The sequence below is a fragment of the Lipotes vexillifer genome, unplaced genomic scaffold, assembly GCF_000442215.2.
Source record: "Lipotes vexillifer unplaced genomic scaffold, Lipotes_vexillifer_v1.1 scaffold1969, whole genome shotgun sequence".
Lineage (NCBI taxonomy): Eukaryota > Metazoa > Chordata > Mammalia > Artiodactyla > Lipotidae > Lipotes > Lipotes vexillifer.
The window spans coordinates 695,095-718,790 of record NW_006794929.1 but is presented as its reverse complement, the minus strand read 5'-3'; positions in this window follow the sequence as shown (position 1 = coordinate 718,790).

Sequence of the window (23,696 nt, the reverse complement as noted above, 5' to 3'; positions counted from 1 at the left end):
TCCTCCATCGCTGCCTTCCTTGGACCAGTAGCTATCTTCAACTATTTCTATGAAGAAAAAAAAAGTGTGAACATTTTATAAAACTTTTTGTCTACCTTTCCTCTTCTTGCCTACAAATGTATGTGCAGACCCAGTGTCCAATCTTTTGTTCTCAGAACAACAGGTATTCCTCCTATTATGTAAGAGCTTTAGAAATAACATCTTTAAATTTTTACACAGTAGTATTACACACTCATTGTAGAAAAATAAGAAAATCAGATAGTATAGGTACTCAAAAATGACTTTTATCTTCTCACTACTCTGACTCTAATCAATCCTACCCTTTCACTGATTAATCATCACTTACTGCTGTTGACTCCCAAATCCTCATCTTCAGCCTAGACTTCTCTTCTGAGTCTAGACCAACATATCCCCCTGACTATCAGACTGTCCTTATTTGGATGTCCCACAGACACCTTAATTCAATCCTTTTAACAGTCGTCTCTATGTTTTTCTCCATCTATTCTTCCTTCCATAGTTATCTCTTCACTGGGGTCATGATCAGAGTTGTCCCTGATCCCTCCTGCTCGTTATCTCTTCATCTAATCAGTTCTCAAGACCTGCCAATTTTACATCAATATTCTTGAATACTACCCTCAGGCCTTCATTTCTCCAACTCCTTACTCCATCATTATATCCTACCTGGATGATGGCACTAATCTCCCAGCTGGTCTTCTTGCATCCAGTCTGGCCCACCCTGCAATCCATCCTCATTACATTCCCAGACACGCAATTATGTTCACAGCCATCGCCATAAATGCGAGCTACAGTTCCAGAGTGTGTTGGCCTCCTTGTCATCTTTGGGTACTTATACATTCCTCATATCTGTTGGAAATGCCCTCACTTTCCTTTGTTCTGCCTGTGAACATACTCTTGTCCTTCAGCTGTAGTTTTTTCCCTTCTGGGCATCCTTCCATGCATTTATGGACATGATTAAGTGCATCTTCCTCTGTGCTCCCATAATACCTGTGTCTAATCCCCTTTTCATATTCTCTGTCCAGCCACATCAGACTTTTGTCATTTCCTCATATGTGCCAAACTCTGTACTGTCCCTGAGCCTTCCCATATGCTTTTACCTCTACCTGGACCTTTCTCTCCCACATGACTCTTTTTCTATCTGTCCTTCAGTTCTCAGCCTAAACATCACTTCCTTTAGGAGGCCTTCTTGATCATACATTAGATTAAGTTCCTTTTTTTTTTTTTTTTTTTTTTTTAAGATCACTCATAGATCTCCATACTTCCCCTGTCACAACCCTTTATTGTTACTACTTGGGTAACTGTCTGCCTTCCCCACTATACTAAATACTTGATGGGGTCAGGGGCTGGGTGTTTCTTCTTTCTTGTACCCAAGACACTAGCATCATGCCTACCACCCAGTAGGAACTCAATAAATACTTATTAAATAAATAAGTGAATTAAACTACTTATCACATTGTTGTAATAATTTGTTTAATATGTCTCTCTTGGCAAGGATTGTTCTGTTTGTAGTTGCATGATTAACACCTAGTACAATGCCTGTACATGGCAGGCATCATAAATGCAAGTTGAATGAATGATCTGCAATCAGCAAATCAGAACAGCTGGATCTTTTTACTGAGCTGGTGTGGGCATCTTTTACTCATTCACTTTACAGCCCTCAGTTTATCTGACTATGAGCTTAGAGCCACAGGTTATATAAATATGTTATTGTCAACATATTTCTCCCATCAGAAATATAAGCTAGAACGTAGATCACTTTAAATTTGGTTTCTTCTCTCTTATTTTTTAAACATTATGAGAGTGATATTAAATTATAAGTCAATTTCTGTCCAGAAAGGGGTGGGCAGAGAATATTCTATACTATGAGCCTAACTCTACCATAATAGCTCTGTGAGGCAGTATGGTTATGTTCATTCTCACAGATGAGAAAAATAATGCTCAATTAATTGAGAAACATATGAAGATAGGTGGGCCACTAAATCCTACACTTTCCCCATTGTATCATACTACCTAGGCACAAAAGATGCCTTGCTTATTTACCTATAATATCTCTATTGTGTTGTATTTCTTATACTTAAAACTATTCATTGTTTAAACAAGTTAGTTCACATTTATTTGAACCCTACTATAAGCCAGGGACTAAACTTAGGTATTCTAGATATATTAAACTTCAGAAAGTTGTATGAGCTTCTTGTGATATCATCGATGTTGAAACTGAATCTTAGAGTGACTTGTAATATACTTTGTAAGCAGTAAGCCACAGAACAGGAATTCAGACTCTGACTTGTGTGACTATAAAAACTCTGGTCTTTCTGTTTTACTATGGTGAACACTATATTTCTGTTGGGCTAAATAAAGATGACACTTCAGATAATCTAACCAAATATCTCTGGATCTTGCCTCTGCCTTGGAAGGGAAGGAAAGGTTCTTATAGGGGGAAAACATTTCAGTCCATCAGCTGATACCTTTGACCTCTTCAATGTACAAACCAGGTCAGAGTAATAAGCCTCGGCCCTTAAGGGCAGGGAAAGGATGAACAGAATGGAGAAATTTTGTGCAAGTCAGTTTACATAGAATAAATAAGAGAGTTAAGTTGTCAGGTGTTAGACAAGTGATGATGCAAATTACTTAATGACAAGCAAATATTAGTGTTGGACAGTAATTAAAAAACACAATGAATTAATCCTTAAAAATGATGTCAACAAACAACTTCATTTGCAAAACATACAATAAAATATTGACTGCATGCAGAATGTACCTCTAGTAAGCACTTAAGTCTTTAGCAAGTTTCATATAAATAAGGAAGGAGCATCTCTGTATGCTAAACTGCATCTTTTCAAAATTAGTATAAAAGCATTTTGGAACTGATGGAATTTTTCAGTTTTCCATGATTTCCATTCCCAGAGAAGTGATCTGAAGTTTCACTTTTAATCCAAATCAATTTTCAGCAATGTAAGAATTTCACATTAAAATGGTCCTAAAGGGCCTCCCTGGTGGCGCAGTGGTTGGGAGTCCGCCTGCCGATGCAGGGGATACAGGTTCGTGCCCCGGTCCGGGAAGATCCCACATGCCGTGGAGCAGCTGGGCCCGTGGGCCATGGCTGCTGGGCCTGTGCATCCGGAGCCTGTGCTCTGTGGCGGGAGAGGCCACAACAGTGAGGGGCCCGCATACCGCCAAAAAAATAAAAAATAAATAAATAAATAAAAAAATAAATGGTCCTAAAAAAATTTTACCCTTGGGCTTCCCTGGTGGCACAGTGGTTGGAAGTCTGCCTGCCAATGCAGGGGACATGGTTTCGAGCCCTGGTCCCAGAAGATCCCACATGCCGCAGAGCAACTAAGGCCGTGAGCCACAACTACTGAGCCTGCGTGCCACAACTACTGAAGCCCGTGTACCTAGAGCCCGTGCTCCACAGCAAGAGAAGCCACCGCAATGAGAAGCCCACGCACCACAATGAAGAGTAGCACCCACTCACCGCAACTAGAGAAAGCCCGCACGCAGCAACGAAGACCCAATGAAGCCAAAAATAAATAAATAAATTAGAAAAAAAAATTTTGACCCTTTCTAGTTTAAAGGTAATTTTTTGAAGGTCATCTTTTGGCCATTAGTATCAAGTGTCGTCTAAATATCATATTGTTCCTGATTAGCAACGTTGTTTCATGTACATTGTAGAATTTCTTAACTTAACAGTTCCTTTCAGATTCTAGGAAATAGGAACAGGAACTGAGTTAAACTAAAACGCTGTTTGTTAGACATCCTTCAGAAATATTTCAGTGTGTCTCTATGTTGTGCTCATGAAATTGGCGATCATAAAATCCCAGCGTATTTATAGCATTACAGTACTATGAAAATTGTTCAAGTAATCATCAATCTAGGCCAAGGCTGTTCAGGTGGCTTTCCCAAAATTTGTAAGAAAGGAATTTACTTTTCCTGAGTTAATTTTTTAAAATTCATGTATTATTATGGGCTTCCCTGGTGGCGCAGTGGTTGAGAGTCTGGTTGCCGATGCAGGGGACACGGGTTCGTGCCCCGGTCCGGGAAGATACCACATGCAGCAGAGCGGCTGGGCCCGTGAGCCATGGCTGCTGAGCCTGCTCGTCCAGAGCCTGTGTTCTGCAACGGGAGGGGCCACAACAGTGAGAGGCCAGCGTACCGCAAAAAAAAAAAAGAAAAAAAAGATTCATGTATTATTATTTTTAAAATAAATTTATTTATTTTTGGCTGCGTTGGGTCTTCGTTGCTGCGTACAGGCTTTCTCTAGTTGCGGCGAGCAGGGGCTGCTCTTCGTTGCGGTGCGCGGGCTTCTCATTGCGGTGGCTTCTCTTGTTGCAGAGCACGGGCTCTAGGCACGCGGGCTTTAGCAGTTGTGGCTCACAGGCTCTAGAGAGCAGGCTCAGTAGTTGTGGCACTGGCTTAGTTGCTCTGTAGCATGTGGGATCTTCCCGGACCAGGGCTCGAACCCGTGTTTCCTGCATTGGCAGGTGGATTCTTAACCACTGTGCCACCAGGGAAGTCCCTCATGTATTATTTTTAAGGATATTTTCTTTGATTCTGGAAAATATTAATTAACATATAACTAAGAACAGCAGTGGACCTTTAAAGAACGTATTTTTCAGAACTGAATGCATGGTCTGATAAGCAGAAGTATAATGAACGGAAAACAAAGTAGAATCTTTGAAATTGGGACTGTCCCAGGAAATCTTAGACATATGGTGACCATGGCAATCATATAGCATTTTTCACTTTTCATTATCCTTTAAACAAGTAGTCTGCAATTCCTAGCTGGCAATGCAGTGTTATGAATTTACACTGATGATAGTAAATCATCAGAATCTGTTCTTTGTGTCTGAAAAAGAATTAAGTCATGCAGAAAATGCCTTATGGTATCTTTTGTGTGCTCACGCATCAGTACACTTTATTGCCCTGAAAAACTTCTTGGAGAAGAGGAAGTGACAGATTCCTATTTGCTTCTTTGGAGAGTCATAATGTGCATGGTCTACTTTCAAGTTCATTTCCATTTGCTCAGTCACTGATTCTGCTTGATTTGTAAGAATCTGAGATTTAGGAAATCAGAGAAGATGAATCTATAAGCTGTTTGTTGCCACTTCCTGGGTAACCAATCGTCTTGCCTAAACAAATGGAGAAGAATTTTTAACTGCTTCCTGGCTGTCATATACATGAACCTTCAAATGTCTCAAAAGGTCAGAAAAATGTTAGGGACATAATTGATAAAAAAAATTACTTCCCAAATCAGTTAGACGTCTTCTTAATAAAACATATACTCCCTCCTGCTATTTACTTTATTTTATTTTTATTTCCTGCCCAGGAGAAGGAATGTATAGTTTATATCTAAAACAGAATTTCTTGGGAATTCCCTGGTGGTCCAGTGGTTAGGGCTCTGCACTTTCACTGCTGAGGGCCCAGGTTCAATCGCTTTTCTGGGAACTAAGATCCCGCAAGCCGCATGGTGTGGCAAAAACAAACAAACAAACAAAACCCCAGAATTTCTGGGGATAAAAAAGAGGAAGGGTTAGAATATCACACATAGATTGATTAGAGACTAAGAAGAACATTAGTAGTTAATTATAACTTGGAGTGTTCCAATAGCATAAAGCTACAAAATGGAACACTTTTCTCAGAATGAGTGGCATCTGTTGCCTCCACAAATGTCTGTACAGTTTATTTGCTTTGTGTCAAATATTCCAATTGGGTAGGCTATAGGAACCACTACTGCATGTCATCGCCCCAGATTCCTGTAGTATCACACATCCATTAGAAAGAAGCCTTTGAACCCGGTCACAGTCAACAGGTGTCTAATCTTTCTAATACTACATTTTTTGCCCTTGATTCTGCCTCAGCTGTTACTGAAGTTTGCATACTTAAAGCTAGGGACATCAGCTCTTCCAAACAGCCGCTTTACTTGGGGAGTGATTTTGGCTTGTGAAATTATTTTTGTGAGTTTGGCTTGTGTGTTAACGTTTTGTGGACATCTGTGTAAATGTAGTCAGAATGCCTATAGTTCTAATCCCAAATAAAATTTGATCAAAAAATATTATCAGGGCTTCCCTGGTGGTGCAGTGGTTGAGAGTCCGCCTGCCGATGCAGGGGACACGGGTTCGTGCCCCGGTCCGGGAAGATCCCACACGCCGCGGAGCGTCTGGTCCCGCGAACCATGGCCACTGAGCCTGCGCGTCTGGAGCCTGTGCTCCGCAACTGGAGAGGCCACAACAGTGAGAGGCCTGCGTACCGAAAAAAAAAAAAATTATTAGAAAAATATATAATTGAATTACATTAACCCTATCTGACGTAATCTTATATATCTGAGTTGGAATCAGCTTTAAAGGCAATTAAGCTTTAGTAATCCTTAAATAACGGGGTGGGCTAGCAGTTTCTTTCTCTCATATAAAGTACATGAAGATACTTTTGAAGGGGAAGGGCGATGGTGACAGCGATTATAATTATCTCTATGGAGCACTTTGCATGTGCTAAGTACCTTGTATATATCATTACATTAACTCTGCACAACAACCCCACCAGGTAAAAGTGTTTCATCTTACAGATAAGGAAACTGATACTCCAGAAAGCAGAGCGACCTGTCATAGGATGTACAGTGAAACAGTGCAGAGCTGGGACTCTCAGTGACTTTGACAACAGGGCGCATCTCTTAACCGCCGCGCCCTCCTGCATCCCCGATTAAGCTAGATAAATGAAGTATTGATATCCTTGGCACATGTAATGCCACTTTTGTCTACCATTTGCTGATACTACAATAAATAAAAAATATTATTAGTTTACATTCTTTTTAAGATAAGTATAGAATAAGCATCTCTAAGCCGGATCTATTTTGGGGGGATACAGCTTCTCAACAGGTCACCTCCACTCTCACGATCCTCAAAGTCCACAAATCCCAAGCAGGCTTTGCATGGACCCTCAAGGGTGCTTCTCATCCTGTGTACGCACGGCAGCAAAGGCAGCATCATCCATCCACTCAGTTGCCTAAGCCAGAAACCTGGGTATCATCTACATTTCTCATCCTCCCTCTCTCCCCATGTAAAATCACTGTCGGTTGATGCAATCTCCTACATATCTCTTAAATCCATTTACCTCTTTCCCCCTGCAATGCTCGATGCCTCATTCATACCATCATCATACATAGCTTGGGCCACCCCAGCAGTCTCCGGATGGGGCTCCCTCTCTTGCTACTCTCCAAACTGTTCTTCATTATTCGAATTGTACTGCTACAGAGCTATTACAAGTATAGTTCCATTCTTCCCTCTCCCTTCCTTAAACTTGTCACATTTCTCCTGGGGTCAAGTCCCTTCTCATCATGACCTTCACGTGATCCGGGTCCTGCCTACCTCTCTAGTAGGAGAGGCAGATGACAATGCACAACAAGCCAAGAAACAAGTGCAGGGGTTTACAAGTTGCCCTAACTGGTGTGAAGGAAATAAACAAGGACCTGAGATAGAGAGAAGCAGTGTTGTGGGCTGTGGCCTTTGGGGTTCCTTCAAGTAAACGTAAACCGAGTAGAGAACAATTTAAAGGGACTTCCCTGGTGGCGCAGTGGTTAAGAATCTGCCTGCCAATGCTGGGGACACAGGGTTCGAGCCCTGGTCCGGGAAGATCCCACATGCTGTGGAGCAACTAAGCCCATGTGCTACAACTACTGACCTTGTGCTCTAGAGCTCATGAACCACAACTACTGGGCCCATGTGCCACAACTACGGAAGCCCACGCACCTAGAGCCCGTGCTCCGCAACAAGAGAAGCCACCACAATGACAAGCTCACGCACCGCAGTGAAGAGTAGCCCCTGCTCGGTGCAGCTAGAGAAAGCCCACGCACAGCAATGAAGACCCAACACAGCCGAAAATAAATGAACAAATAAATGAATTTATTTAAAAAAAGAACAATTTAAAGGCCCTCAATTAGGGGAGAGAAAGGCCCGATCAAGGACTTGTAAAAGGTCTGCGTGTCTGGGACAAGATAAACAGAGGAAAAGTGGCATGAAATGAGCTTCACAGCCCTGCCCTCTGGGATGGTGTATGGATTTTATCCTAAGAGAAATGAAAATCCTTTGTCATTTAAGCAAATATCTCTGGCTGCTTCCTGGAGGGTGGGGCATTGAGAACACAAGCAAAGAAGCCAGTAAAGAAGAGATTGCAGAGGTCTAACAGGGAGAGATGTCGCCAGACTAGAGTGGTGACACAGGAGGGGAAAACTGCTGAAGAGACCTGGGGTGAGTTTTACAGCTAGGATTGACATGATCTGCCAACGATTTGGATGCAGATGTCCTGGAAAGGGAGGGATAAAAGCAGACTCCAGGTTCCTGACCAAAAGTGCTAAATGGGCCATTTTCTGAGAAGGGAAACTTGAGAGAAGAGCAGGCCTAAAATCAAAACTATTTTTAAACCAATCATCTGTTGATGGGCACCTGGGTTGTTTTCAGTTCTTGGCTATTGTCAATAGTGCTGCTGTGAACATTGGGGTGCCTGTTTCTTTTTGAATTAGTGTTTTTGTTTTTTCCAAATATATACCCAGGAGTGGGATTGCTGGATCATATGGTAGTTCTCTTTTTAGTATTTAAAGGACCTTCCAACACACGATTGGTTTAAGAAGATTTTATACACACACACACACACACACACACACACACAATGGAATCTGACTCCAGCCATTAAAAAAGTTAAATATCGCCATTTGCAGCAGCACAGATGGACCTAGAGATTATCATACTAATTGAAGTTGTCAGACAGAGAAAGACAAATATTATATGATACCACTAATATGTGGAATCTAAAAGAATGATACAAATGAATTTATTTACAAAACAGAAACAGACTCACAGACATTGAAAACAAACTTATGGTTACCAGGGGAAAGGTGGGGCGGGGGTGTTAATCAGAAGTTTAGGATTAACAAATACAAACTACAATACCTAAAATAGATAAGCAACAAGGATTTACCATATAGCACAGGGAACTACATTCAATACCTGTAATAACCTATAATGGAAGATAATCTGAAAAAAATAGAGGGAGAGAACTGAGTCACTTTGTTGTGCACCTGAAACTAACGCAATATTGTAAATCAACTATACTTCAATTTTTAAAAAATAGACTCTTTTTAGACATTTGAGATGCTCGTGAGACGTCCAAGTGGAACTGTCAAGGAGGCAATTGCTTTGGGGTTTGGAATTAGAGAATAGATCTGGGTCATAAATTAACAGTGGGCATTTGTGCACACATGGATAGCACATGTGAACATCTCCAGGAAGCTTCTCCTGACTTCCAGTCTGGTTTCAGGCCCTTTTGTGTCTGGCATTGCACCCTGGACTGCTTCCTTCTCTGTAAGGATGACTCATCCTTCACTGTGCTGAGACCCTCCTGCAACTGACACGTGTCCCCCATCCGTGAGCTCCAGGAGGCCAGTGGCCAGTCTCTATGCACTGCTCTTCCCCCAATCCAGTCCTATGAATGTTATCCACCCAAAAAGAGAGAAAGTGGACTCCCAATGGCAAATCTCACCAGCTTTGCAATTATGGTCAGTGTACTTGTACTAGGGCGCACGAGCCCAGGAGGTACATTGATCTGGTTCTCTCCAGAATTTGCCTGGAGGGCAGCCTTTACCTGCTGCCACTGTGTAGTCGAGTCTACGTGCCACTTTCTTCTCTTCATTCTGGCTGAGCTGTGTGTGAGCTAGTGGTTGGGAGGGACTCCTGTGAACGCAGCACAAAAGGATGGAGTCCTGACCCCTGGGACCAACCAGCCTAAAGTGCCAGATGGCAAGCATGTATTTTATTTAAGAAAATTAAATTTTATTCTGCTTTACAAAATAAGAATTTTGGAGCAATTTTTTTTCAATTTTTTATACTTATTTATTTATTTTGACTATGCTGGGTTTTAGTTGCGGCAGGCGGGATCTTCGTTGTGGCATGTTTTAGTTGCAGCATGTGGGATCCTTGGTTGCAGCATGCCAACTCGTAGTTTCGGCATGCATGGGGGATCTAGTTCCCCACCCAGGGATCAAACCCGGGACCCCTGCATTGGGAGCGTGGATTCTTACCCACTGGACCACCAGGGAAGTCCCTGGAGCAATGTTTTTGATTTATTTTTTTATTTATGTATTCGTTCTTTTTTTAAAAAAAATTTTATTGAAACATAGTCGATTTACTATGCTGTATTAGTTTCAGGTGTACAGCAGAGTGATTCAGTTATACATATATATCTATATATTATTTTTTAGATTCTTTTTCATTATAGGTTATTATAAGATATTGAGTATAGCTCCCTGTGCTATACAGTAGGTCCTTGTTGGTTATCTATTTTATATATAGTAGAATGTATACTTTAATCCCACACTCCTAATTTATCCCTCCTCCCACCCAAGAGCAATTTTTGGAAGCCCTCGTGTACCTCAAAACTTTCCTGATGTCCCCCATCCATGGAGAAGAGAAATGACTTCCCCTTAGGTTGGAACATTTCCTAGTTGTCAGGTTTTCCCACCTGTCATCCTCATGCTGTTTGGCTTGCATGATGGTTTACTATGATATTTTTATTAAAGGGTAATGGAACAATATCAGCCTGAAAATCCAGAGAGTTAAATTCTAGTGTTGGCTCTGTCAACGACAAGCAGTGTGGTCTTAGGCAGATCAAATCAGCTCTGGGCTTCCCCTTTTATAACAGGTAACTCAGGTTCCTTCTGGTTCTAAAATTCGGTCATTCTAGAAACTGATTCATTACAAAACTTCAAGTTATTACTGCAACAGGATAGAGTTGTCAATATTAGCAGGTTTTTTTTTTTAAATATCTTTTTGCCCCTCTCTCCATTCCCCACCCCGGTCATATAGGTTGTTTTTTCTTTCTGGTTCAGATGAAACTTTCTTCTTTACTTGGTGTATTGGTTGCCCATTTCTGTGTAACAAATTGCCCTAAAACTTAACAATTTAAAACAACAAACATCAATTATCTCACAAAGCGGCCGGAATCCTGGAAGAGCTTAACTAGGTGTCTCTGGCTCAGGACATCTCAAGTTATCACGCAGCTGTTGGCAGGAAGCTATAGTTTCTAATCATGTGGGTCTCTCAATAGGACTGCTTTGTGACATGGTTTCCCCAGAGTGAATGATCTTTGAGAGACAGCCAGACAGAGTCAGCAAGCAAGTACACAGACATGCCACAGTTTTTGTTTTTGTTTTTAATACATTTATTTATTTATTTTTGGCTACATTGGATCTTTGTTGCTGCGCAGGCTTTCTCTAGTTGCGGCGAGTGGGGGCTACTCTTTGTTGCGGTGCGCAGGCTTCTCATTGCAGTGGCTTCTCTTGCTGCGGAGCGTGGGCTGTAGGCGCGCGGGCTTCAGTACTTGTGGCACGCAGGCTCAGTAATTGTGGCTTGTGGGCTCTATAGCTCAGGCTCAGCAGTTGTCGTGCACGGGCTTATTTGCTCCAAGGCATGTGGGATTCTCCCAGACCAGGGCTCGAACCCGTGTCCCCTGTATTGGCAGGCAGATTCTTAACCACTGCGCCACCAGGGAAGTCCTGCCATAGTCTTTTTACGACCTAATCCCTAAGGTGAAAACTCAAGGCTTCTGTCAAATTCCTTTCTCTACTAGCAGCTCATTGAGTCCATTCCACACTCAGGGGGCAAGCAATGAGCTCCATCTCTAGAGGAATGAACTCCACATTCTTGAAAATGTCTTTAAAACCACCAGACTTGACTAAATATTCTTAGCCTCCTGTTTGTTTGTTTGTTTGTTTTGAGTTTATGAAAGCAATTTCTGCATCAGTTGAAATATGAAGTTTCATTTTTACTAGAAAAATTTTGAGACTGTGAACCAAATTTTGGTTATGAACCAAATTCACACTCTTCTTAAATTTGACTACAGGGTTATCCTTGCTTTGAGACAAACTTGGAATTACCAAAAACTTTATAACTAACAGAATTGTTCTTACTTCTAAATGAATATACATGAAAGAGCACTCGAGACTGATGAATTTCATTATCGCTTTACACTGATATTCAGAATATACCAGACTTCTGGGACAAGAAAAAAACCACTCCTTAAGAGGACTTCCCTTGTGGCCCAGTGGTTAAGAATCCGCCTGCCAATGCACGGAACATGGGGTTCGAGCCCTGGTCCGGGAAGATCCCACATGCCGTGGAGCAACTAAGCCCGTGTGCCACAACTACTGAGCCCACGTGCCTAGAGCCCATGCTCCACAACAAGAGAAGCCACCGCAATGAGAAGCCCGCGCACCGCAACGAAGACCCAACACAGCCAAAAATAAATAAATTAATTAATTAATTTTAAAAAAAACCCAAACAAAAAAAACCCACTACTTAAAAGAGAATGCTTGCCCACCTAACAATGAATAATTCTGGGTTTTAACGTTAATTTACTTTTGTTAATTTACAGTGGGTAGTAAAATGGTTAATTGCTACTCTTATCAATATCTGTTCTTTCAAGAAGGTTTACTGAGAAGTGGAAATATTAGTGCTGGTCATGAGGTTTTTGTTTGCTCTGGGATTAGTAAGGTAAAGAGAACCAAAGGCCAGTTGTAGAATCTGTGTGATATTATATGTTATCCTGACATGTTATTAGATGAAGGCTTTGCTAAATCTTTTTAAAAGAAGCTGGTAGAAGTCCCTTGTTTAGCTTTCCTTTTAAAAAACTATTTTCCAATGTCATAAAATAAATCTATTACATTTTTTATCAAGGCAACAATGGAGATACAAGATTGTCATTTAGATGTTATAAATCTGAGAGGCTGTTAACTTCTTGGTTTCTTCTGAAATTATTGTGATTTTTAACTTTTTTTGTTCTACATTTTCTCTGCCATCACTGCATTTTCTTATACTAAACTGCTACTGGTATTTCCCACTATTTAAGACCTGACCTGAGCTTTTCTCTTCAATAAAGTGCCAGATTACAGAATATTTTCACTGTTTAAAAAATGATACTCCAACCAGACAAAGAAAACAAACTTATGCTTACCAAAGGAGAAAGGGCAGTGGGAGCGGGGGGAGATAAATTAGGAGTTTGGGATTAACAGATGCACACTACTATATATAAAATAGACAAAACAGCAAGGACCTACTGTATAGCACATGTAACTATATTTAATATCAAGTAATACCCTATAAAGGAAAAGAATCTGAAAAAGAATATATATATATATATATATATATATATACACATATACATATACACAAAACTGAATCACTTTGTTGTACACCTGAAATTAACACAAACATGTAAATCAACTATACTTCAATTTAAAAAAAAATTCGGGGACTTCCCTGGTGGCACAGTGGATAAGACTCTGCGCTCCCAATGCAGGGGGCCCAGGTTCGATCCCTGGTTAGGGAACTAGATCCCAAATGCATGCCGCAACTAAGAGTTCACATGCCGCAACTAAGAGTTCACATGCCGCAACTAAGGAGCCAGCCTGCCGCAACTAAGACTCCATGCAACCAAATAAATAAATAAATATTTTTAAAAATTTCAGAAGAAAAAAATGATGCTCTGTGAGGGCAGCAAAAAAGAGTAATTCCAGACCCTCATTTGCTTTTGCATTGGTGGGTCCATGGTCTTCTTGCCATCGAGGTGATCACTTACTTTCTGCAGAGGTGGGCACTCAGTACCTCAGAAGCCAGCCAGTTCCATTTTTGGATGCCTATCATTGTTTTCTACAGAAAATTCACCTTTAAATAGACTCCTATCTACCTCCCTGCTCTTTTAACTGGCTGCTTCTCTTCTGCCCTCTGGAGCTATGCTGCCTGGTCTCATTCCTCTTCTCTGTGACTTCAATTGCTTCAAATATTCTTTTCTTTTCCTTGTGGGATGGTGTTTGTCACCTCCCTAAGCCTGAACACCAGAATACATCAATGTAGTTTAAATTCACACTCACTTCTCTTTTCCTTGTTGAACAGGTTTTGTTCTTGCAGTGGTTCCTCATGTGTAAGCTTTTCTAGAGCCTCTTCGTATTCATCAGGCTCCCAGTTTTCAATAGTGAACTTTCAGGAACCCCGTTCCCAAAAAAGAGTTTGGTCAGACAGACCCGAGTCTGCCCCTGGCCTGACCACGCACTGGTCCAACCTCTTGGAGTGATAATGTCTTATCAACACATGGGAGGCACTAACAGGACACGACCCAAAGCTTGTTGCGTGGAATAAGTGGGATCATGTGAAGCATTTAGCTCCTTACCTGGTATGTATTAAGCATGTAGTTTATGTCAGCCACGTATGTAATTTAAACACACAATCCTACCTTTATCAGTATAGGGTGAGAAAAAATTGTCACCTCCCTAAGCCTGAATACCAGAAAAATATCACAGAAGTTTTAGTTCGTATTAACTTTTTCAGCACCCTCATCATACACGGCTGATTCACACTGAGATCATCAAAGCTCCTAAATCTTTTTTACATATGCTTCTAGTCGACCACATCTTTCTCATCTGTACTTGTGGAGTTTTTGTTTGTTTGATTGTTGTTATTCTTAATGTGGTTTTTGTTATTTATCCTCATTCAGTTCTAACCTTTTAAGCTCTACTGATCATCCCAGCCTACGGAGATCACTTTGGATTCTGTGTTCACTCTACTCCCAGCTGCATGGAACTATTGGAAAGCCCAGTTGCTGTTTGCATCCCCACCTCTGAGACTTTGCAAGTATATTCCTTGCCAAAAAGAACAGCCTCATTCCTCACACCTCCAAGCCGGGGAGCAGCTGCAAGCTCCTAGTGAGCTGCAGGCTTGCCATGGTGCTCGGAGCTTCCGGGAATCCTCGGGTCGGTCCACTTTCTCGTGAATGCCAAAGGCAGCTGCCGTGTGTTCCATGGTGGCCACTTTTCACACAGTCTGCCCAGTAAAACTGTGGCTTATGTCTCTTATTCCAGGCTCAGAAGTCCTCTTATTCATCCTCCACAGCGCTGCCCACATGATCAGTCAAAAATATAAATCTGGTCATGAGGCTCTCTGACCCATCAAAGCTCCCTCCGAGCATTGGCACACCAAGACCACACAGTCCAGAGCCTACCAACCTGCGGCCTCCGGTCCTGCTGTTCCGCTGGTTCCCGGTACTCCCCTCCCCCTCTCCTTCATGTCTCCTTCTGGTCAATATCACTGCATCTTTCAAGACTTGGCCCAAGTGTTGCCTCATTTAAAGAATCTTCTGCAGGACCCCATCCCCTCCCTCCCCTCCGCATTCTAAGTGAGGTGTTCCAAGAGCATCTTGGGTCTTTATCACAAAGTTTTACGATTGTGCATTAGTCGTTTTTCCATATGCATCTGCCCTCACTGGGCTGGAATGTTCTCAAGTGCAGGAATGATATCTTTGATGGCAATGCAGTAGGAATTCTTGTGAGCAAGACACATAAACTCAATTTTGCTGCCTAGATTTTTTTTTCGCCCCTATGGCACAAAATTTTATTGAAATCTCCTTTCCTCTTTAAATTCTTGAGACAAAATATATAAACCAAAGATAGTCTGGACAGTAAGAGTTCATCTAAAATGAATTCTGTCCAAAGCAGTTATGATCCCAAATAAAACTTTAATCTTCTTAAAATTCCGCAGAAATTATTGTACACTGAGGGAAAGTTTTCTTAAAATGCCCTAATTAATTAGTTTCCTTAGCAAATATTTACTGAGACCGCACTGTTTGCTGAGCCCTGAAATAAGCACTGGGTGCCAGGGTGAGGGGTGAAACCAAGTCTTTGTCCTCATGGGATTCAGAGTCTTGTGAGAGACCAGATGCTAAACAAGCAAAAACAATAATGAAATACGAGAATACGAAGTGCCAGTTATTTGACAAATGCTGGGCATTGCTGTAGAAACTATCAGTGGAACCTGTGTAGATAATGCGGTCTGAATTGGCCTCACAAACATAGTAACATATAAACTAAGTCCAAATGTGTAAGAAGAAACCAGCCACACAAAGAGTGTTCCTAGTAGAGCAAAGGGCATGCATGAGGTCCCAAGGTAGAAGAAACTTGGAGAAATAGAAAGAAAGCCTGTGTGGCTGCCACCTAGAAAGTGCCGGTGAAGCTATGGGAGCGGAGGTTGAGACACGATCCAATTTATATTTTTAAAGATGTGTGAAGAATAGGAGGAAATCTTTGGGGTCTAGGGTTAAGTGAAGAGTTCTTAGACGGGACACTAAAAGCATAATCCATAATAGGAAAAATTGATAAATCGGACTTTAACAAAATGAAAAACTTTCATTCTGCAAAGACTGCGTGACAAGGATGAAAAGACAAGCTACAAACAAGGAGAAAGTATTTGCAAATCACATATCAGACAAAGGATTGGTATCTAGAATGTATAAAGAGCTCTCAAAACTCAACAGTAAAAAACCCAAACAAGCCGATTTGGAAAATGAGCAAAATATGTGAACAGACATTTTGCTGAAGAGGATAGATACAGACGGCAGATAAGCACATTTCAAAAAGATGCTCAAAATCATTAACCATCAGGGAAATACAAATTAAAACCACAATGAAGGGGACTTCCCTGGTGGCGCAGTGGTTAAGAATCCGCCTGCCAACACAGGGGACACGGGTCCTGCCAACACAGGGGACACGGGTTCGAGCCCTGGTCCGGGAAGATCCCACATGTCGCGGAGCAACTAAGCCCGTGCGCCACAGCTACTGAGCCTGTGCTCTAGAGCCCACGTGCCACAACTACTGAGCCTGAGTGCCACAACTACTGAAGCCTGCGTGCCTACAGCCCGTGCTCTGCAACAAGAGAAGCCACAAGGAAAAGCCCGTGCACTGCAACGAAGAGTAGCCCCCGCTCGCTGCAACTAGAGAAAGCCAGCGTGCAGCAACGAAGACCCAATGCAACCTAGAAAAATAAATTTATTTATTTTTTTTAAAATGCAATGAAGTATTGCTACAAATCTATCAGAATGGCTAAACTAAAACATAGTGACAGGACTTCCCTGGTGGTGCAGTGGTTAAGAATCCGCCTGCCAATGCAGGGAACACGGGATCGAGTCCTAGTCCGGGAAGATCCCACATGCCGCGGAGCAACTAAGCCCGTGTGCTACTACTGAGCCTGTGTGCCTAAAGCCCGTGCTCGGCAAGAAAGAGAAGCCACCACAATGAGAAGCCCGCACACCTCAGTGAAGAGTAGGCCCCCACTCACTGCAACTAGAGAAGGCCCGTACACAGCACTGAAGACCCAGTGCAGCCAAAAATAAATAAATAAATTTATTTAAAAAAAAAACCCCAAAACATAGTGACAACAGCAAATGCTGACAAGAATGTGGAGAAGCTGGATCACTCATACATTGCTGATGGGTCTGTAAAATGGTGCAGCCACTCTGGAAAACAGTTTGGCAGTTTCTTAAAAAACCTGCAACGATCATATGACTCAGCAATTTTACTCTTGGTCATTTATCCCAGAAAAATGAAAACTTATGCTCACACAACAACCTATAGACGTATGTTCAAAGCAGCTTTATCTGTAATAGCCCCAAACTGGAAACAACCCAGATGTCTTTCAGTGGGTGAATGGTTAAACAAACCAGAGTACATACATACCACGGATACTACTCAACAGTGAAGGGGAATTAACTTCATACAAAAACTTGAACGAAACTCCAGGGAATTATGCTGAGCAAAAAAAAAAAAGCTAAAAGTTTATATACTGTATGATTCCATTTATGTAATATTCTTGAAATGAAAAAAATTTAGGAATAAAGAGCAGGTTAGTGGTTGCCCAGAGTTAAGGAAAGAGAATAGAGGGAAGGAGGAAGATGGGTGTGGCTATGAAAGAGCAACCAGAGAGATCCTTGTGATGGACTGTGGTGGTAGATACACATAAGATAAAACTGTATAGAATGAAATACACACACACACACACACACACACACACACACACACACACACACACACAAGTATAAGTAACTCTGGGGAAATCTGAATAAAGCTGGTGGATCATATCAATGTCAATATCCTGGTTGTGATGTTGTATTAGAATTTTGTAAGATGTTACCATTAAGTGAAACAGTAAAGGGTACACAGCATCTCTCTGTATTATTTCTTACAAACTGCATATGAATCTACAATTATCTCAATAAAAATGTCAGTGAAAAAAATATCTCAGGAATTCCCTGGTGGTCCAGTGGTGCTTTCAGTGCCAAGGGGTGGGTTCAATCCCTGGTGGGGTAACTAAGATCCCACAAGCCTTGCAGGGGCGGGGCAGGGTGCGGGGTGGAGTGGGGAATCTCTGGTGAGACTGGATTGGATGGAGTTGAGTGAGGGCGGGAACAGTTAGAGTGGCAGCTGGGACATGGGTTAAGAGGCACCTGCAGTGGAGATGATGACTTAGAGCCTGTGGGCTGGTGCGGGAGTGGCAGTGGAGAGAAAGAAAACTGGGTTTGCTGTGAACTCTGTAGAGTCTAGCCCTCTGACATTTGAATGTAATTTTCCTAGAGAGCTTCCCAAATCCCCAAATTTTCAAGAACCATAACATAATAAGGATGTCACTATCAATTATGTATGCTTAAAAATTCATTGATATCCCTTAGTCTCTTGGGCCACGATACAAAAACAAGAACAAAGCCCAATGATGAGCAGAGACTGGGCTCCGGGGACCCCTGTAGAGTCTCACCTTCCCTCACCCCCATCTCCTTGTAAATGGACTCTGGCATCAGGCCTCACTACCAGCCCCACCTCACCAGCCCAAAGAGCTCCAAACCCAGGGCTGTGCTCAGGACCCCGCCCCTCTCCATCTTGACCTTGGATGACAAGGGGATAAAGAGGACGGCAAGGGCGGGGCTTACTTCCCCTTTCCCAAGTTCCCCCAACTACGTCATCTCATAGTCATCTCATACACACACCACACCCTCTTCTCATTCCTTGTGTCTTCTTCCCACCCCATCCCTGTGCCTGAGATTAAATACCGTACCTTCAAAATCACACACTTTCTACACAAGACTTCTGAGGGACTTTTACAAGAAACATTACATTTCTGAATACGAAAGGCCTGTTTGACTACTGTTGCCCTGTGGTGTGATAAAATGTCTTTTCCCCGGAAAGGCCTTCAGAGCCATGAGTAATAATTTAAGATCTAAACAAGGTCCTAGTTCCAAAAGATAGGAGATAATTCAAAGGAAGTGAAGTACAATTCTAAAGCAAATGTTAAAAAAAAAAGTAAATGATAAATAAGGAAGATACAATATTTATCTATATTTATTATATTAAAAACACTAAAAATGAGGAGCACCAAGTGGTGTAGCTGTGAAATATCACAGATTGTGACTGTTTTCTCATCATTGGTTCATAGTGAGTTGAATTTTGAGGGACGCTCTAGACATCTGGCCCTTGGTGGCTTCCATTGTGGCTTTCAAATCAGGCCAGAGGAAGGAGGGAGGTGATGAGGTCCAGAATGCTCCTGATGAGACTGAAAAGGACAGTTTATTTGGAGGGTCCAAATGGCCCCTTCTCCACTGCATCCCCAAGTGATCAGGCACAGAAGACATCAGCTCTAGGAGAGCTAAGTACTTAGGAATCACTGGCAAAGTTTGACAGATATTAAAAATTCAATATCAACAGGCTGACAGCTGACTTACAGTTTGGGGAGATTTAAAACTGAAAAGAAGGTTCAGAAGTGAGTCAGATATCCAGATTCTTCAGAGTGGGAAGGAATATCACATTTGAAATGGAGTGGGAGGTGATAGAACCACCAGGAATGAGAATCCTGAGGGAGAATGATTAGAGGTAAAAAAATAAAAATGGAACACAAAATCATATTAGGTACTGAAAACACAAGATAAAGCTTAAAAAAAACCCACATCTATTTGTTTCATGATAATTCACTATTTTATCTACTTCTTTATTCTTGAAAAATGTACTTTGAAAAAGATTTGCTCTGGAGCATAATGTAGGTGAAGATATGGACACAGTTTTTTCACCTGTTAGGTATTTTACTTCAAGCTGCTGTTTCAGGAGTTCCCTGGTGGCCTAGTGGCTAGGACTCACTACTGTGTCAACTACTGTGGTCTGGGTTCAAGCCCTGGTAGAGGAACTGAGATGACACAGTTTGCATGGTGTGGCCAAAGTATACTAAAGGTGCTGTTTCTTCCTATTCTTCTTTTTGTCCACATACAAAAAAAGTCATTTAAATATCACTTAAATTTTTAAACCCTAGGTAAAATTTTAAGTAGCCTTATTCTTTAACTCCAAGCTGACACGCCCTTTCTTTGTGAAGTCTTCCTAAGTGAATGTGTCTCCTTGGTGCATCACTTCTGCATTAGACAGTAAATATTTGCTTCCCCATCTGACCCCTTCTTTTGTCACAGTGGGAATTGTGAGGGCCTTTTCCACCTTCCACTGAGATAAGTCCAGGACCTGTAACATAGTAGGACTCAAGAAAAGTCCTTCGAATAAAAGAGAAGCTAGAAAAGTACCCAGTGGGACGGATATTAAAATCATTAGGTCGGGCTTCCCTGGTGGCGCAGTGGTTGAGAGTCCGCCTGCCGATGCAGGGGACACGGGTACGTGCCCCCGTCCGGGAAGATCCCACATGTCGCGGAGCGGCTGGGCCTGTGAGCCATGGCCGCTGAGCCTGCGCGTCCGGAGCCTGTGCTCCGCAAACGGGAGAGTCCACAACAGTGAGAGGCCCGCGTACCCCAAAAAAAAAAAAAAAAAAAAAAAATCATTAGGTCTTCCGGTCACATGGTTTGCAAAGCCCGTGACAAAGTTCCAGAAAAAGAAGGTCTCATTGGTCTCGTTTATCATTTTATGATTTGCATGCCAGCTTCCAGAAAATACTGAAGAACGACTTTTAGCTAAGGCGGCAGTACTGAGCCTCTGTATGACTGCGGGATAATGACCTGACAACCACATCCATCCTATCGAGGTTCCTGAGCAGTTTGTATATTGTCATTAAGCAGAAAAACAAGCTCTTCTCATTGCAGCATGGCAAAAGTATTCATCTCACCCAGGGTCACTGCTTTAAGCTATAAGCTGATAGGTCCCACTAAAATCTGCTCTGGGGGAACTTGGCTGGACGTGGATATTCAAAACATGAAACACACAAAAGCTGTAAAATACGTAAATAAATATACATATAAACATTCTCAAACTTAAGGAAAATTTGCAAGTACAGCACAAGAAACATTTTTTTTCCTTACGCATTTGAGAATAAATGGCTGACACTATGCCCCACTACTCTCCCATACTTTAGTGTGTATTTCCTACAAATGAAGACATTCTCCTACATAACTACAATATAGAAGTAAAATCAGGAAATTAGTATTGGTACTTTAATAAAATTCTCAGACTCCATTCAAGTTCCTCCAATGGTCCCAGTCATGTACTTGGTAAGAAAAAGGTGCAGTCTTAAATCCAGATCTTGCAAAACAGACACCGAATTTAGTTATCATGTCTCCTTAGTTTCCTTCCATCTGAACAGTTCTCAACCTTTCCTTGACTGTCATAACCATGACACTTTTGATGTTTACGGGCCATTTATTTTGTAGAATGTTCTTCCGTTTGGGTTTGTCGGATATTTCTTCATGATTAGGTGCCTGTTATATATCTTGGGCAGGAGTACCACAGAAGTGATGATGTGTTCTCATTTTATCCTATTCAATCGACACATGATGTGTGTTTGTACCATTATTGGTGATGTTAACTTTGATCACTTAAATTCTTGTCCGCTTGGCTTCTGCAGGGTGAAATTACTTTTTTTTCCCCCATTGTAATTAATAAATATTTTGTAAGGAGGTTTTTGAGATTATGTAAATATCATTCCTCATCAATTTATTATTACTATTAATTTATTCACTATTTTTCATGTTTCTTATAATGATGCAATTACATAATTGTTTCAATAGGTTAAGTGATCTGCCTAATCTTTTATCTGTTTTTTGCATCAGCTTTATCTTTTTTTTTACCATCTTTTTTGGAGTATAATTGCTTAACAATGGTGTGTTATTTTCTGCTTTATGACAAGGTGAATCAGCTATACATATACATATATCCTCATATATCCTCCCTCTTGTGTCTCCCTCCCACCCTCCCTATCCCACCCCTCTAGGTGGTCACAAAGCACCGAGCTGATCTCCCTGTGCTATGCGGCTGCTTCCCACTAGCTATCTGTTTTACATTTGGTAGTGTATATACATCCATGCCACTCTCTCACTTCGTACCAGCTTACCCTTCCCCCTCCCTGTGTCCTCAAGTCCATTCTCTACGTCTGCATCTTTACTCCTGTCCTGCCCCTAGGTTCTTCAGAACCTTTATTTTTTTAGATTCCATATGTATGTGTTAGCACACAGTATTTGTTTTTCTCTTTCTGACTTACTTCACTCTGTATGACAGACTCTAGGCCCATCCACCTCACTACAAATAACTCAATTTTGTTTCTTTTTATGGCTGAGTAATATTCGATTGTACATATGTGCCACATCTTCTTTATTCATTCATCGGTCGATGCACACTTAGGTTGCTTCCCTGTCCTGGCTATTGTAAATAGTGCTGCAATGAACATTGTGGTACACGTCTCTTTTTGAATTATGGTTTTCTCAGGGTATATGCCCAGTAGTGGGATTGCTGGGTCGTATGGTAGTTCTATTTTTAGATTTTTAAGGAACCTCCATACTGTTCTCCATAGTGGCTGTATCAATTTACATTCCCACCAACAGTGCAAGAGGGTTCCCTTTTCTCCACACCCTCTCTAGCATTTATTGTTTGTAAATTTTCTGATGATGGCCATTCTGACCAGTGTGAAGTGATACCTTATTGTAGTTTTAATTTGCATTTCTCCAATGATTAGTGATGTTGAGCATCCTTTCACGTGTTTGTTGCCAATCTGTATATCTTCTTTGGAGAAGTGTCTATTTGGGTCTTCTGCCTATTCACTAATTTTTTTGATATCTGTATGAACTCACAGCTTCCTATGTTATTCAATGCATTATAGTCTGCTACTATCATTATTTATTTTGTTGCTGAAATTGCCCCAGATTTGGGGAGGCCCTGCAAGGTGGCCTCTGTGGCACCATCATTCTTTGAGCACTTCTTTATTTCAGCCTCAACAGGAGGTTCCAGGCTCCTCTTGTACTTTCCCCACCCCAATACCAAAGTTAACCACTTTTCCAAGGGCCTCTGAAGAATGGTACTTAGAAACCAAGATCTGAATGCTACATGTACTCAATGCTATTGGGGTATAACTGCTTCCAGATCCTCTCAGAGGACAAAACTTGGAATATATGTATTTGAATCTCTCTCTCTCTTTCTCCCTCTCTCTCTCAGTCTACTAAAAACTGAGTTCACACCCCTTATCTCCAATTCTAGCCCAATACCATTATCCTTAATATTTTCTTACTTGATCAGTCCCTCTGTAGGTAAGGATTCTCCTAGAGCTGACACAACTGCATTCATCCCGGGTGGATGCCCTCTTCGACACCCCTATGCAAGGCAGTCTCTTCACGTGGATACCCTTCTCACCTTGCTTAGGCTTTGACACCCCATCTACACCACTGCAAATCTACTCTTGCACCCACACGCTATGCACAGTTTTGCCCAATCCCACCTAGTAACTTTCAGACTAAGCTGAGTATGGCTTGATTCCTCGTCTGTGTGCTGTGTCTGTGACCCCCCCCTCCTTTATTTTGGCCGCACCATGCAGCAGGCAGGATCTTAATTCCCTGAACAAGGATCCAACTCGTGCCCC